Source organism: Argiope bruennichi, chromosome 7 (assembly GCF_947563725.1).
Source record: "Argiope bruennichi chromosome 7, qqArgBrue1.1, whole genome shotgun sequence".
Classification (NCBI taxonomy): Eukaryota; Metazoa; Arthropoda; class Arachnida; order Araneae; family Araneidae; genus Argiope; species Argiope bruennichi.
The window spans coordinates 79,277,802-79,284,045 of NC_079157.1; positions in this window are offsets into that span (position 1 = coordinate 79,277,802).

Here is a 6,244-nt window from a genome sequence, read left to right on the forward strand (position 1 = left end):
AGGCCAAGTTACCTTAAAGGATACTTACTCTGTTACCATTAATGATGTGTCGAGACGGGCATTTGCTGGATGGTGTAGATGAAGGTACATTTGCAGAATCAAATATTCTGCGATTACAACAACGCAGGATATTCATAAGATGAGGCAATATATTCAGTACTTAAATTTCATCTCTGCATATCTGCTTAAGTTGATTAAAATACTTTACTAGTATTTAATTTTTAATTTCCTTAATTGTTTTGCAACGAACTGATAAATGACGTGCAATATTTCCCTTTGCTCAATATTCATTGTGGTAGTATTATAATAACACCTATGTTAAAATACAATGAATCAAGAATGACCGTTTTACTTTTTTGTGAACATTATTCGCCCAGAGGCATTAAGCCATGGACATCGAGATATAAGGTCTCGGTGCTGCTTCGTAAATTTTTTTGTCTCCATTTTATATGGGGATTCGTTTCCTTTTATTTTCAGAATTTGGTGGGAGTTTCATTTTAAGTTCAAAGGAGATATACTAAAATCATAACGTTCCTTTTTCGTTCATATTAAAAATGCTAACTAAATAGAAATACAAATTTACGTTGAACTTGACCAAACATGGGCATTTTTTTTATTATCTATCTTAATATTCCGTTTAAGAAAAGGGGGTATTTTTAATCTTTTAAAGCACAAATTTATGATAAAAGTATCTCTTTAGAATATAAATTGCAAATATTTCAATGCATGTAAGTAATTTTGGCGGTTTTCTTGAGGGGGAAGTATAATAAATTTCTTCCATATCAATTACTTAACTTGACAACTAAAAATTATTATAAATATTTGTTCTATTTTATTATATTAAAGTTTTATTTGATTTGAAGTATATTTTTCCTTGGCGAATAGTTACAAATATGATAAAAATATTTAAACTAATGGTGATTAAGAGTCAAAATCAAATAAAAGACCAAGATCTTGAAGAAAAAAAATTAGAAGTGTTCGCTTACATTACCGCCCCCCCCCTTAAGATGCTTAACGAAACAAATCACACAGTTTACAAATTATAAGACCATGATATCCATGCAAACTCTATCCCTCCCCATGTCAAATGTTATGCCTTAAATAATGTATAAGTGAAAAATTTTGCAGTATAATTTTACTAACTTCAAAACATCAGTGAAAGATTTTAGATTTTCTCATTGATTTTACTATAAGAAACATTCCTTTTTTCCTCACGAACACAAGGTCTACAATGACAATCAGTTGTTATATCTTTTTTACTAACCTTTTTAAAATATAAAAATAAATAAACACATTTACTTAAATTTCTCAAGAAAAGGAAATTCAAACGTAATAACTAAAGATTTATTGTAAATATAAACTTTGATAAACTGTCTTTACATTTCTCAAAAGGCTGTATTATACAGGGTAATCAAGAAATAACACGAGGTGTTCAGAGCCCTATAGCGTGTTATGTTTTGGACGACGTAAAACTTTAAGTTCATCTAACAATCTTAATCATACAAAAAGGATCATTGAAAAGGTGTAAGAAAAGATTATATAAAATTAGATTAAAGTAGCAGTCAAGAAAAAAATATTTAGTGGTGCGATTTTTTTAGGCAAAATTTTCAATTTTCTGAGACATATATTTATTTAAAATGCTTATGAAACTTATCAATTTAGAAGCTTTTTATTGATTGTTCTTTATTTTTACTTTAAATTAAACCAATTGTTATGTGTAAAAATAAAAAGATGTTTGCATTTCTTAGTGAGGTATTATTTGTAATGAAAGTCGGATTTATCAAGTAAAAGTAAGCTGTACTCTCTATTGTTTGAGCCACTGAAAGGGACTAAATTAACCTGAAATTTTTTATTGATAATTGGTAGCGATGGACATATAAATATAAGTAAGTCACTTTTACTTGTAAATAATTGATTACATAATACTGACTAATGGGATTTTGTTACTCTTAACTGATTACACAAATCTGCGATGGAAAAAAATGTCCTAAATATAATTCGTTTTTTAATAGTTTTTGTTTTTTCAATAATTAATATAAAAATAATGTTCAATTTTATCCCATATCTAATGTTTATAAATTTTGTTCATTTAAGATAAAAGTAATATTATTTATATGTATTTATTAAATATATTTATAAGATAATAGATAGATAAGATAATAATTTTTTATAGATATTAATAATTTTTAAATAATAACAGATAATAATAATTTTAAGATAGATAATAATTTTTTAGATAATAAAAAATAATAATTTTAGATAATAATTTTTGTGTTGCATAAATTCTCCCCAAGGAAAAAACTTTTATTTATTTAGGATTTTTCCATTCAATTGATAAAACGTCTGCTAAACATAATAGTAAAATTTTAGAAATCAAGTGTATTATGCTTATTTCGGCATAACATTGGGGCAGGGTGGGGAATAAGAAAGGAAGACGTCGAAATATGAAACTAAAAATATTCGAAGAAAAAGTCTAAATAATCCATAAGATTTTACCTCTATTGCTTCTTATGAAAGCAGACCTTATAAAGGAATTAATTAAATAATTAGCAAAAGAAAGATAATGTTTCAAAATACCTTCCCTGATATATTCAAAGCAAAATTGAAAGAAAGATTATTTGTGAGACTTGACATAAAAAGAATAATAAAGAATACAAATTTTGAATCGAGAATGCAAAAAATAAATTTAAAAAATGAAGCGAGAGAAAAGCCTGAAAATCTTACATACTGGATAATAATTAATTTTCTTTTAAATTAAACAGATTCAAGTTACAAAACTATTGTAGAAAAAATGTTGTTAAATCTTAAGTTATTAAAATATAATGCGAATTTAATTAAATTAATTAAAGTTTATTTCAAGGAATGGGAATAATATAAAAAAGCAAATAATAAAATTAAAGCAATTTTGAAAACGTTCTTTTGTTGTTGTTGGCTTGTTATTAGCTACAGTGAGAAAGTCGTCTGCAGTGGCAAAGCAAATGAAATAAAAAAATCTTTTTCTTTTTCTTTTTTTAGATGCAAACGATTTTCTGATTTGTTTATTATTTTATCAAGATATTTGGAGAGAAGCCTAACACAAAATCTTCTTTTTTTATCCTCCTTCACATACAAACGAATAATTTTTATTGATCGTTATTTTCATAAAAAATGTTATGCAAGCAAATTTTTCGGGATTGTTTAGTTTGAATTAATATTTCTTCATTACTGTTTGATTTTTTCGCAATTAATATTTTTAATGCATTGTTCTGTCTTTCTTTTGGATATTCGTCATAAATATAATTAATCAAAAAGGTGAGTACAGTTGAGATTCCTTTTTATAAATATGCTAAGAATTTGTTTTCGATTACATTTTTTATAAATGACGGTTTCATTTCGAAAAAATATAAATAACCAAAGTGGTTCAAAGTTGATGGCGAAATTATTTGTACCAATTATTTATTCAAAACAATTGTTACTTTCCTTTTTAATTTGTTTCTATGTTGTTGTTGTTTTTTCGTTAAAACTTATTTAACGTAAGTCATATGGCTCCCCTCTTTCTTCCAAATTTCTATATTGTACAATAAAATTGTTCTGAATCAAAGTAAAGAATAAAAATAGAGAATACGGAAAATATGAAAATGCTGAAATATAAAAGAATCAAACCCGATGTCTTTATAAACTTCGAAAACGTTAGTACCTTTAGCAGTATGCCAACGGTATACAAAATTAGACATTATTTATTTTATTATTATTAAAAACCTATTGTTTTGGTTTTATTTCGAATAAAAAATTAATAACTTTATTAATAAGATTATCAAATCTTACGAAGATGAATTGTCCAAAATTTGACAAAAATCCACAGTTTTGATTTTAAGAGCTCGTATCGAATTTATTTCGTTTAATTAGTTCAGTTTTTAACTGGTTTTGATATTCATATAAGCACAGACATAAAGACATAATTTCACGCATATTTTTCAAAGATGGGGTAAAGTTGTGGAGTCCTGAAACATGGCGATTCCTTCAAAATCTCGAGGTCAAATATTTTGGTAATAGTAATGCTTTCTTTTTGAAAGTCAAAGCTTTTAAATGACCTTAAATAGGATTGTACAAAATATTATTAGGATTATAGAAATTGTGAAAATGCTTCTTTTTTGACTTCCCAAAATTTGTAAAATGTGTGAGAACAATAATTTCGAATACACACACACACAAAAAAAAAAAAATCTATCAGCAATAGTTTTTCAATTAATTTTTATTGGTCATTAATTAGTTCTTCCTTTGTCTCTATCATTTATTTTAAAATTTATTTATTTAGTATTTCTTCTTGCGAAAAGTTTTCTACTGTGAAAAGAAAACCGTTAAAAAAAAACTTTTAAACATGTGAACCGTGTTCCAGACAATATATATATATATATATATATATATATATATATATATATATATATATATATATTAAGTCAAAAGCCTATTGGGATTATCCTTTTCATAGAAGGATAATGTCTCTCTCAAAAGACGGCTGATAGGAGAAAATCCCGAAACTAAGAAATAAGACATTTCTCTAAGTTCTTACAAGTAGAAAATTCTCTTAAGTTCTATGAAAGATGAACTCCTCAAAAATACATAATTGATTAAAATTACACATTGAAAGGAGCAAAACACTCTCTATGCATGAGCTTCATCTCATTAGGAATAGCATGCATCAAGTTTGTTTTTTTTTTATTTTTAATTTTTTGTATATGACAAGAATATATTGTAATTCTCTAAAACATTGACCTAGACATTTTGATCTATCCATTTCAGGCATCTCGCGAGTTTTCCAAAAGTCATTTTTAGAATTACGCTTGTACGTTTGTGAACATAATTGAATAATACTTGAAACTAGATGGCTGAAATTTAGTACGCTGTCTTTACGCCAAAATTGTGTTACTGCAAATTTTGTACGAAATTCACTTATTGGATGTTTGTTTGTGCATGTGCATGCAATAATTCAAATAACACAATGAGTTAGATAGATGAAATTTCTCATACGGTTTTAACATCAGAATAGTAGAATGTTTATTTGATTTCATTCCAATTCCATCAATTTGTAGACTGTATATTTATTTGTTTATTCGTGTATATGAGTTAACCAGAGGAAATGATCTTCCTAAAATTTCTCTCTCATGCTCTTTAATAAAGCTATTGTCTTCCTCCTCCCGCATAAAATTGTGGACTTTGGGAAAGAGCATGAATGATACGTCCTTGTTCCATGCTAGGGTCTTTATTTTCAGTCTCATACATCAGAGATATGGGCTTTGTAGCCCATGTCTCTGATGTATTAATTATATGACATAACTAACAAATAACTAACAAATATTGATCTGAGGCGTAGATCTAGTATTTTTACTGAATCTTATTTGTAATCTTTGGTGATCCATTGCTAACTTGCGGTTAATGCATAAACAGCAAGATAATCAAATACACATTTTAAGCATCTTTTTTCCGACCAATTGAAACCAAAATTTGACACGGGACTATAATTGTAATCATAATATCACAAACCAAATTTCATTTATTTAGATCTCTGCTTTTTTTTTTTTTTTTTTTTTTTTTAGCCATTGTATTTCCATGCATCCAAATGTACAGGTCGTCAGACGAGGATTCCTTTGACAAATTTGGTTTAATGTTCAAAATCTATCTCTCTCTATTCTCTAATCTCCTCTATTCTCTTCATTCTAATATTATAAAGCTTAACTAAACAAGAAAATTGTGACCTTAGGGGTTTTTTTTCATATTTTTTATATTAATGTTAACACTTAGATTTTCTCATATCTTAGAATTTGAAGTGATAGTTGAATTTATCACAACGGCTCTATTGAAAATAAGTGATGATTGAAGTCTTTGTGATTCTTTGAATTTGTAATTTTTTATAGGAAACATGCACAGATAGAGTATATGCTAAACATTAAAATACTACCCTATAAACAATTCTACGTTTTAAACATTCTTGAATCCGATTTTTTTTTAAAGTATCTGCCAAAGTCTCTTTGTATATTCGTGGAAACAAGAATTCTAAAAGCGAATAAATAGATGCTTAAAATTAGATACATTAGATTGACATTAATTTTATAAAATCAGATTCTCAGATGTAGAGGCGAACAACTTTGTATGTTTATGTATACAGCACCCTATGCTACTAATAGGCATGTAGACTAGCCACCAAATTTGAGTGATCGATTCAAGATCACTTTATATAGTTAGTAATATATGTATAAATCTTTTTTTA